The 11,583-nt window shown below is 35.6% G+C and overlaps 1 protein-coding gene across 1 annotated transcript in view; it reads left to right on the top strand.

Moving 5' to 3' along the window:
• The first annotated feature begins 5,208 nt into the window (after window positions 1-5,208).
• The window catches only part of Asb15 (ankyrin repeat and SOCS box containing 15), a 32,450-nt gene continuing 26,075 nt past the window's right edge, over window positions 5,209-11,583 (top strand). Inside the window, exons 1-2 of the mRNA XM_005333937.4 lie at window positions 5,209-5,331; window positions 10,883-10,955. The gene's annotated coding sequence lies outside the window, so the exon portion shown is untranslated. The remainder of the gene's footprint in view (window positions 5,332-10,882; window positions 10,956-11,583) is intronic.

The raw sequence follows: 11,583 nt of genomic DNA, 5'->3' as shown, positions 1-11,583 counted from the left end.
TGTAGAAACTCAATATGTATTTGTCAAATATTGCATTGATGAGAATCCCACATTCATCTTCTTCTTTGGGTCCTACCTTTCTTGATTTTATCAGGGTCTCTAAAGCCAATGAGCCAGTTTACTATTGTTTCCTACCTAAAACCTCCTTGAAAATATTCACCTAGAGTGAATGGACTAGATATTTAGAATTAGAAAATTACTAAGACATTCCAAACTCAACAAAACCTCAAAACTCAATTTGATTTTAAGACTTTTTCAATTATAGCATTCATAAAGGAACTATGAAAAATATGCTTTATTTTGTATAACAATTATATATTAAATCCTCACACGAAGCCACAAAACCAAATATTTAGTAGAAACACCTTCTGAAAATCCAAAGTATTTTGTCCCAGTATTAACTCTATTCTATTAAAGAGAAATCTAACCTTAGCAGAAATAATCACATTTTTTCTAGTTTCTTGAATCATTAAGCTTATATTTTATACTAAAATTATCTTAACATATACAAAATTGAAATATAAACAATAAAAATCTGAAAACAAAGGGGAAAGAGTGGATTTTTTAATGGTGAAAAGGATGGATTTACATTGAAATTTTAAATTTTAGCATGGTGAGTTTTCTTCATCAAATTTATATAATTTCTTCTTTAAATGATTATTTTCATAATCAAATACTAATTAATAAAATGTCATCATGCAATTACAACTACAGTTAAAAATTGAAACATAACAGGAGCACAGGAATACTACAGTTTTTTTCACAATGAACAGAATATAATAATTAATTTCAATAATTCAAAATTTCCTTTGGCTGATAATACCTTTATTGTATAATCTTGATTATAATTATGTTTGGTTTGTGTCAAACATGATATGAAGAATAGCAAAAGTCTCCTTACCTTAGCACTACCTATTGGAGATATGTAAGAGGTCAGAATTAGGGCCTGGGATTGTAGCTCTTGCCTTATATGTTTGAGGCACTGGGTTTGATCCTCAGCACCACATACAAATAAATAAATAAAGGTATTGTGTCTATCTACAACTGAAAAATATTTTTTTAAAAAAAGATGTCAGAATTTAAAAGATACTAGAAGAAAAAGAAAGATTCTTAAATTTCTTTGGTAATCCATTAATATAAAATTATTTTTTTAAGTTGAAATATGTGTGTGTGTTTGTATGTATATGTGTGTCTTTGTTCTCAGATTCTCTCCTTCACAGTTAGGTCTGAACTCTCTTACCAAATTCTGGCTTTTGTTGTGGTTTTGTTCTCTACACAAAGGTAAACTTCTAGAACTAGAACCATGTATCCCACCCATCTTAACATACCCTGAAATGTCTAGTTCCACATTCTATGCTTGCTAAAATGTGTGCCTACATATATGGAAGAGAAACCCAAATGGCATACTTTCTTTAATGTCTATTTTATGTCTCAGAAGTATGATATTATAATAGTAAACCTGTATCTGCATAGGAATTGTCAATTTTCTGAATTATGCTCTTATTTTATTCTCAACAACAATAGTGTGAAATAATAAGAGCAGTATTATTTAGGAGGAAACAGGCATGGGCACTGAAATATTTGCCTTAAGTCACAAAAATATTGGTAAATCTTTAGCCTAAAATCATCCAAGCAGGTGGTACAACTCGGGTGGCCAAGGGAGAAGGATGGAGGCTCACCTCAACAACTTAGTGAGACCCTGTCCCAAAATAAAAACAAAAAAGGGCTAGAGGTATAGCTCAGTGACAGAGTACCCCTGAGTTAAATCCCCAGTACCTCTCTCTCTCTCTCTCTCTCTCTCTCTCTCTCTCTCTCTGTCTCATACACACACACACATACACACACACACACACACACACACACACACACAGAGACACACACACACAAATGACTAAAATATACATCCCTTGCCTTCATTAAACTCATTGGTTTCTTCTAAATGCACTCAAAATGCCTTTCACAGAACTAAAAATTAAGAACTTTGTTATAAACAAAAACTAATACTATCAATCAGCTTTTGAAAAACCCATCATGACTCAGTTTAAATCAAATTAATCTTCAGTTAAATTATACAGGAAATAACAATTAACCCATATGGACAAGTCCCCAGTGTTAAGCAAAATTGCTGAAGGCGTATTTGAAGGGTGCTTCCTATGTGTCAACCCCTTTGCCAGCCACCCTTAATAAAGGGTAAGTGAAAATGAAATCCTGTACAGAACACTCCCCACTCCTTTGCTCATCATGGATTTAGTATGACTACCTACACAGTACCTTACTAAAGACTGCCCTCTTGTCACCTTGTCTTTGTGCTGCTGCATGGCAATGAAATGATCAGAGTGATGTCAACAGTGGGGATCCTTCCAAGGACCTATGACAAATGCACTCCTGGAGGTGTTCATGCTAATACACTGGAGTCATAGATTCTGTTGTTGGGTTTTCGGTTTTCCATCAGAAAACAGTGCACAGCCCAGCCAAAGCAAACTACCAAGGCACTGGGGAACATACTGGAAAAAAACAGATTTTTTTTTCCCCTCACATTTACAGTCTTATTTATGCATAGTTGAAACCAAATCTGTATTTTTTAAATCACAGACCCCAAATGCAAAATAATGAAAAATCTAAAATCCACGGAAGTAAATATGGAGCCAAGAGAGATACAAATGTAGGTATTGCTTACTAAACAACAAAATAATATGATATAAGAGAGCAGGACTCTCCAAGTTGTTTGAATATTTCAGTTTTACTAAGAGCACGGAGGTAAAGCAGCATTTCTGATAAGGCTTTATAAAGAGTGGGTTGGGCTGGGTCAATAAGTGATGACTGGTGCTGTGGGGCAAAGAAAGTGGATGTGACTTCATGACTAACAGAAATAGCTGTATTTTTAATCCACAAAAGCCAGCAAGCCTCACGCCTGTTCTCATGAACACAGAGTACCTGTGGACAGAGTGGGGAGTGGGGTAGCGGCAGGTGCCTTAAGCCCGAATGCCAAGATGTCACAACGATGTCCCCTGGAAGCTTACAGTCCTTATTCCCAAAATAGAAATGAATAGGTCCAAGGACAGGCCCTCTAACACTATGCCCCAACCATTTTAACCTAAGACTCTTCAGTATCATTTGCTATAATTATCAGCTTGAAATAGGACATGCATGTCTTCCTAAATATAGAGAGAAGCCACGTGTATTTGGATGTCAGTGTCTTTAATGTACCTTCAGCATGATAGCAGTGTTCAGTAACCCTTTACGATTAAATCACAGCTCTCCCTAAACACACCCTCACCAGACAAACCAGAGGAACATTGTGCAAAAATCTGGGATCATTTTATTTCCACTTTGAGAAAACCCACAGGAAGAGCCAGCTTCCAAAACAGGCAAATGTGGAAGAAAATATTAACATAAGGAACAGATCATTCTTTCAAATATTTGAGGTACTCAAAGTACATTTTTATTTGTGTGTATCAATAACTAACTACTTCAGGAACAGACCTCATGAAAATGGAGGGTGCCATGGTCATTGTGTTATTATTCTCATAATACAGATGAATAAATTTCATATCAAAAATTTAAATAATTAATTGAAGGTAAAGAAACAGCAAGTAGTAAAGCAAGATTTATTTGCAGGACTGTCTTTAGTAACTTGTTCTTATTCCTTTTATCACGCAGCCTCTGTCTGTCTCTCTCTCTCACTCTCTACTTGTCTTTGTCCTTTCTGTCGTTTTAAGCATCATTTAACATATAGTATGATATAGAAAAATCTGTACTAAGAGCTATAATATAAATGGGTAAGACAGGTATAAATTGATTTAGAAACAGAAATTTCACTGAAATATGACAAACCACATTTCAAAGTGTCGAGTACACTTTTTCCCATAATTTGGCATTACACTTTAAATGAATTTATTTGAATTTTCAATATTATAAATATAAAAGCATTGTATAAAAGTTAAAACATTTTGTAATAGTAGTGCTTTCCAGGAAAAAAAATGTTATTGAATAATTCAGAATTATTAGATAATAATTAGCAAAAGTGTTTTTAATCTCCATGCTTGACACTTTCAATACCGAGTCAACGGTGGCATAAACATGAAATATTTCTTGGAGTTTGCTCTGAGGATGACTAAAGTGAACCCTCTCTATCCCAGGTAGAAGAAGCAGGACCTCTCATTTCACATTTATGCTTTTTCAAAATTTTAAATCAAACTCATAAAGTCCCTACTATCTGTATATTTATTCATTAACATCAAACACTAAGACCAGAAAGTTGAGAATAGAAAGAAAAGCAATTCATGCTCCCAGGAGCCCAGAGACTACTGAGGCAGGAGAAAGGGCAGGAACCTTGACAACAGAAGTCACAGAGGACCTGTAAAATGAGAAGTGAGGAGCACCTTCAGCTTTAAAGTTAGGAGGCCAGAGATCTTCAGGGAGAGTTGTTTAGTGTAGTAGAAGGGATAGAAGCCTTGTGAATGCTGAGAGTAGCCTGGGTTAGCCCAAGGATATCCATGTCAAAAACTAACTTGAAGCCCAGTGTTTTCATCAGAAAATTACTAAGACAGAGACAGAAGACTTAATCACCATCATCATCATCACATCATCAAACAACTCTCCTAAATTAAAATCCTCAATTTTTTGCTTTCTTTACATCTGCTCCTTACTTTTCTCTAGACTATATATGCTAAAACTTGACCTTAAAAACGACTTACTTTTTTCTAGACTATATGGTCTGTAATATAACTTGACCTAAAAATTCTAGGTATAGATGTCACGAAGTGCCCTGTTCCCATCTGTGTGTTAGATAGGCAATCATTAAATGCAAATCAAACAGGCAGTTAGTATATGAAGGCTGTATTTAATTAGAATTGACCCGAGTCTAAACAATGAAGAATGAGAAATGCTGTGGGTAAACATTTGCCCAAAGAAATGAGGGTCCCTAGATACTTAAATCACAGATTTATGTCTTAGATACATAATTTTAAAAGGTGCTTTAGTTCTAAGGGGTTTGGTTTTGTTCCTGCAGCAGGAACCCTCCCCGAAACTGAACTGGCAGATCATTTCTTTTCAGGGGAGTTGTTTGAACCAATCAGGACACACATAATCTTATTAGCCCTCTGTGGGCTTGCGTTTCTTTTGATGAGAGTCTAGAGAAGTCATGGGTAATACTTGACCGTGTGCCAGGGACCGCTTGTGTTTCAGTTGTACAAGGTCAGACCTTAATTTAACCACCAACTGGATGCTTAATTTTAGATACACAGAGGAACACATTGGCTCCCAGGGTACTTCCTCTGGTTTAGAAAGGCAAGTCTCTGGATAAGAATGACAAGATGATCATTCCAAAAGGTGAGATTATGAAATATTTAATCTGTACCTTGCCAACTATTTTATGGAGTAGTTCAGTATTGGAAATCTTTAGAACAGATGGAAATGCTGGTTATGGCTAATGTTTCTTTCCTAATGATAACCTGTAGGCATGCCTATCTAGGGCCTTTTTAATAATAAGAGTAAAGCCAGGGTTGTCTTGTTTATTTAGAGACTATCAACTCAACTGTATAATTATTAAGCATTACAAAAAAATATATCATGAAATAAGCTCAAGAATGAATATGCTAATAGGAAGTGTCATTATACATTATAAGGAATCCCAGAAGGGTCTTACCTGACCCCTTAGTTACTGAAAAAAAATTAATATTTTGTAAATAATTAAAACAAATCTCTATCGTGTTTTTTTTAAATTAGTTGTTGCAAAAGATAGATGTTCAGATTGGAAAAAAATCCGTTAAATTAAGATGGTAAAATCCCAAACTTAATGTGATTGAAAAATGTTTTTCCTGCAAATTATACACAGTTTTGAAACTGAAAAGGGCTTAAAATTTACCTGATACCATCGCTCATCTGATACTCTATTGAACAACTTCTAGGAACCTTCTACATCTAAAGTTATTTGATTTTTGTGAAAGGGCAGTGATGTGAACAAGGGAGTCCTGCCACTGCTTTGTGCTGAGAGAATTTAAATTATGGTGATAAAATAATCATAATTTTATATCTAATTGTTTTATAAGAATACCTTATTCTCAAATGAAAAGGTCTCTAAAATTTTTATCTTTCCACCACAGTTAGATGAGTTTGTGAGTTGTTTGCTTAAATTCTTTTAGAAAACTTTTTTTTTCCCTGAGGCTTATAAAATTCTAGGTTACCAAATGAGACCCATTCTTCATTAATTCCATCTGAATAATTGGTCATCAGCCACAGTGTAGGGACTTAGCTTGTATGATATTTATTGTCAGATGACTGGGTATGAAGATTACACCATTCCCCAAACGTGTGGCTAGGTAAATTGCCTAACTACTCTGTACTTCTGTTTCCTTATCTGCAACATGGGAAAGAAGTCTGTCTTCTGTCCTTAAAATTGAATGCATAGTCCAAATCAATTATGCAGATAGTATCTGCCTCAATGGATGCCAGTTGCAATAATTATTAAATTTACTCTAGCAGATATACATTCAAGATCTAATATGTGTTTGACTCTGTGCCAAACCCTGAAAGAGAGGGAACAGTTTGGTATTGTTTCAAGGAGGAAAGTCTAGAATACATTGTTTAAAGGCAATAAACTCCCTGGGGGCATGGACCCTCTATGGCCATGTCTGGCACTATTCCTGAAACCTAGCAGACAGTAGACACATATTTTTGAATGGAAAAACACAATGATCTGAAAATCTTTAGGAAAATAGAGTCATTGAAAACTGGTAGGTCAGTTCTGCTCCTTCATCTCTTTGAGTAATTGAGCAGGATGGAGAGCAGATACTGTGCATCCATATTTTAGTAACGTATCTGACAGAATCTGTCCATGATGGTTATCAAATCAGAGCCATGAATGCTGAATGGATGTATCTGTAGGAGGATTTGTAGCTGGATAAACAGCTTTTCTCCAAGGATGCTAAATAACGGATCAATGTCAACCTGGAGACCTCTGTCCTGCACCAATAGCTGTTCAACATTCATCATTGTCAATGAGCATAAGCACATATAAAACATACTTATTAAGTCCTAGCAGAGGAATAAAGGCTCGATCTTAAAAGGATGAAATGTAACAGGAATAAATAGAGTCTTGCATGAAACTGCACAGAAAAGAATTGTGGGTAATAATAGAACTGGGGGCTTCCAAATCAAGTGTAACATGATAACCTCCAAAGTTCTAAACTGGGTAAAATTAGCAGATATAGAGTGTCTAAAGAGAGGGAGGTGATCATATCCACTTAATACTCTGTTGATCTGACCTTAAACCATGGCATAGGAAAACTCACTGTCCAGACTTGGAAGGAGAAGGCTCAGCAGAGTCCAGACAACCTTGGGATAGTTAAAGGGGATCTCCTGTTCCAGAGAAACAACACTGTCTTAATATGGTTCTGAGGGAAAGAAACAAGGATCATCAAAAAATGGTTTCAATATATGGATTCAGTTTCAGTATTTCCCTAATTGTTGAAGCTGGCCAAAGGCAAAGGGCTGTGGGGGTAGAGTTGGGAGTAGATAAGTTCCTTTGCACTTTGGATTCAACCTGAGGCTGGCCAATAACTTGTAAAGGGCTTGACAGTAGGTGGAGCTATCTGATGGTTTTTAACTCTGAAGCTTGGCGATTCCAGGAAGAAGGAAGGAGAATAAAATTATGGGGATATCAGAGGATATCAAGACCTAGAATAGAGCTGAAACTGCCCCTAAACAACGTAAGATCCTATTTCTCCATTCCAGAGGAGAAAAAACAGCAGGCAATGCTAATTGAATGTTTGTGACATGTCTGTGACATGTCAGACACGGCTCGCCAGGCAGCTAATGCAGGCAGACCAGAAGTGGAACAGTGTTCGATCCCTATGCCCTTTTGCCTCCAGCAGAAAGAAGTTTATGCTTGTACATGATTTCAAAATAAGAAACTAAGAAATGCAGTGACTCATTACTGTTTGAGTGAGTTTCAAATAGAAAAAGATTTGACTTAAGTAAAGATTTGACGGAAACTTTTGTTATGTTCAATAAAACGCACCATGCCCAGGAACAAATTTTTTAGAGAGAAGATAAGTTTATGAATGTGCGAATGAATAATTATATATATTTTTTAATACTTTTTAAGATCTAGAGATACTTAAATTTTTACTATTATTGTAACTAATTAATGCAGTCAAAGCAATCTTACCCTCCGACTCAGTTGTACGAACCAAAATTAGCTTTTTTATTATCTGCAACTGGCCTCACTGTCCTTGGAAGCTTCCACTCACTAATCAGTGAAAAAATAAACTTTTGGTCCTATGCAAGCAATATGATAGCTTAGGTTGATGAACTTGTACTTGGCTGATTCAGGTTCAGCCATTAGTCTTTCAAATTTCTGCTTCTGCTCAAGCCAAGAAATTCTCCCCATCCCCACCCCAGGTTTCTGCTTTGCTATAGATGTGGGCAATTTCCTCTCTCCTGAAAGTTGACAAGGTTTCTGGCCTTCTCATACCAGTCCATTTTCATAGAAGGCTTATAAATTTTCACTTCACAGAGTCAATCTCAATTTCCTTTTCTGTTGTTCTTGTTGGTGGTGAAAACATTTAAGACCTACCCTGCTAGTGTATTTCAAATATACAATTCAATACCTTTAACTAATAATAATAGTCACATTGAAGTACAGATCACCAGAATTTACTCATACTGAATAACTAAAATTATAACCCTGGGCCAACATCTCCCTACAGTCCCTCTCTCCAGCCCTTGGCAACTAACTTTCTTCTAGGAGATCAACTGTTTCCACGAATTGAACATTTTTAGATTTACATATCTATGGTATCTTGCAATATCTGTCTTGTTGTGTTGACTGATTTTACTTAGCATACTGTTCTCCAGGTTCGTCTTTGTTACCACAAATGACTAATACCCCATTGTCAATTTATAGCAAATTTTCTTTATGCATTCATTTGTCAGTGGACATTTAGATTCATTCCACATCTTGGCTATTGTGAATAATACTGTAATGGACAAGGGAGTGCAGATTTTAGTCCTTTTGGAAATAAAACCAGAGGAGGAATTATTAGATCATAAACTAGTTCTATTTTTAAATTTCTGAGGAACTACCATACTATTTTCATAATGGTTGTAGCAAAAAAAAAATGTGAAGTAATGGATATTTTAATTAGTTTGTGGTAAATATTTCATATGTACCACTATAAATATACACATATATTTAATCATTATGTTTTACATCTTAAATATATGCATCTTTTTAAATTGTCAATCTTGGTTACTTTAACCTTAATAAAGTTGAAAAAAAAAAGTCAATCTTAGTTCAGTAAAAGTGGTTGGTCATATCTGGATAAATGAGATTCACTCAGTTTACCTGTGAAGTTAAGAGTTTATTCTTTGTGTATATAAGTGTGAAAAATGGGTCATTCCATTATTTGTATGTGCAATAATGTTTATATATATTGCCTATCATTAGGCATTTAGGTTGTTTGTAAGGTTTTGGAAATTTAAATGCAACTGAGATAAACATTCTCACATACAAATACTTTCCTACATCTCTTATTATTTTAAAGAATAAATTCCTGGATGTGGAATTACAGACAAGGATGGAAATTTTTAAAATATGATCACACGAGCTTGTAATCAGGGCACATGTGCTAATAGGCTTTCAGGCTTCATCCTTGTCCTACCTTTTTTTATTTTTTTTATTTTTTTAGTTGTAGATGGACACAATACGTACATTTATTTATTTATTTATTTATTACTTTTATATGATGCTGAGGATCAAACCCAATGCCTCATACATGTTAGGCAGGTGCTGTACCACTGAGCCATAACCCAGCTCTATCCTACACTTTTTTAATTCCGTAAAGCTATATTCCCCTGGGAATCCATGTGGTTGTGAAACTAAAGCTTCTGTTTATATGTTTATAGTTTTCAAAAGCTAATATGCATCTTCCCGTGTTTCTCTTATTTGACTTGGAAATCAATAGCAGAAAGTAAAAAAATTCTAATTTTGTAATATGCAACTAGAGATAAGTAAAACTAGTATGACCGGTTCTATCATTATTGTATTTACATAGAAATTAATCATTAATCAATGTGGCCCCAAAATTGAAAGTGAATTTTGCAAACAATGTATGTATGACCTAAAGGGAAAGCATGTAGTTAACCAGTTCTTTGGGTAATTTTAAGAGCAGTGTATATTTGATCCTTTGATTATTATTCATCCAGCCAGTACTTCCCAAGTGCTCATCTATGGTAGGGAGTGAACTTAGTATCTAGAGATCCATTGGTCCATTTTGCCTTTTTCTAACCTTTTCTGAAATGTCAGCTTGCATTTTTTTGAGGCAGCCCAAAAGTAGCATGTGTTTTCTGATTTAAGATTCTATCTACATGTGTATGTGTATTTTGTGTGTTTGTATGTGAATGTGTCAGCAGAAAATTTTGTACTCTCAAGTAAGATGCTGTTTGAACTGATCCTAGTTGTCCCCATCATCTGTAGGCTTTTTTTCTGTAGTGGAAAAGGCAAAATGCCACACAGGGGGAATTCCTATAACATATTACTTGTAAAGTTAATGGTGACTGTGGGTAGAACCAATTGTCCCTCTGAGAACTCTTGCAGACTAGCTGACACTTTTGCTGAAATCAGCAAAATGAAATGATTTACTTGATTTTTTCACTTTGTGCTACACGAGTCTGAAAAATAAGATGTGGAGCCACCCAATAGACACTAAAGTTATAACAATTTTATCTGTATTATTTCACTCTACCTTTAAAATTACATATATAAATGGTCAAATTGCATAAAATGGGACTGAACATTATTTAGTATATAATAACTGTTTTCCTAACTAAATAAAAAAATGAAAATGTCCTAATTTGACCCTTACTCTTCCTCTGATAGGAAAAAATTCTGATGATTCTCTGTGGGACCTCCAGTAGATGAGTCCATTGTCAAGAACCATTGTGTTGTCAAGGTAAAAAAAAAAAAAATCCTCTGTGAATCAGGCCCTGCATTTCACACCGCAGAAGCTTGCATTTCCTTCAGAAACCTAGGGTCTGAATTTGTGAAGAAAACCAAATTTTACTGTATTGCTTTCTCCCTCCCCCCCGCTTGGTATCAGGGATTGAACCCAGGCACTAAACCAATGAGCCCCATCCCCAGCCCTTTTTTGTATTTTATTTAGAGATAGGGTCTCACTATGTTTCTGAGGACCTTGCTAAATTGCTGAGGCTGGCTTTGAACTCCTGATCCTCCTGCCTCAACCTCCTGAGCCTCTGGGATTACAGGCAGAAGCCACTGTACCTGGCTGTATTGCTTTTTTCTTATCCCTTCTTATCATCTCCCAGTAGACCTCAGCCTCAGACTTCCTGTCATCTTCCCAAGCCATGCCACTCCCAATAACTCTTCCAAGAAATGCTGGTTCTACCCTGGGGGCCTGTGTGGTGGTGTTGGCACTTTTAAAAGGGATGATAATAGGATGGAACAATATGCCCTACAAGACAGAATCTCTCACTGATGTAACAGGGTGACATTGATGTGACAGGTGCTGGGGGCAGTGTGATATTTATGGACATAGAGCCCTGCCTTGCACCATAGAAGCA

The sequence above is a fragment of the Ictidomys tridecemlineatus genome, chromosome 2 (genome assembly GCF_052094955.1).
Source record: "Ictidomys tridecemlineatus isolate mIctTri1 chromosome 2, mIctTri1.hap1, whole genome shotgun sequence".
NCBI lineage: Eukaryota > Metazoa > Chordata > Mammalia > Rodentia > Sciuridae > Ictidomys > Ictidomys tridecemlineatus.
This window is presented reverse-complemented; position numbering and strand designations above follow the sequence as displayed.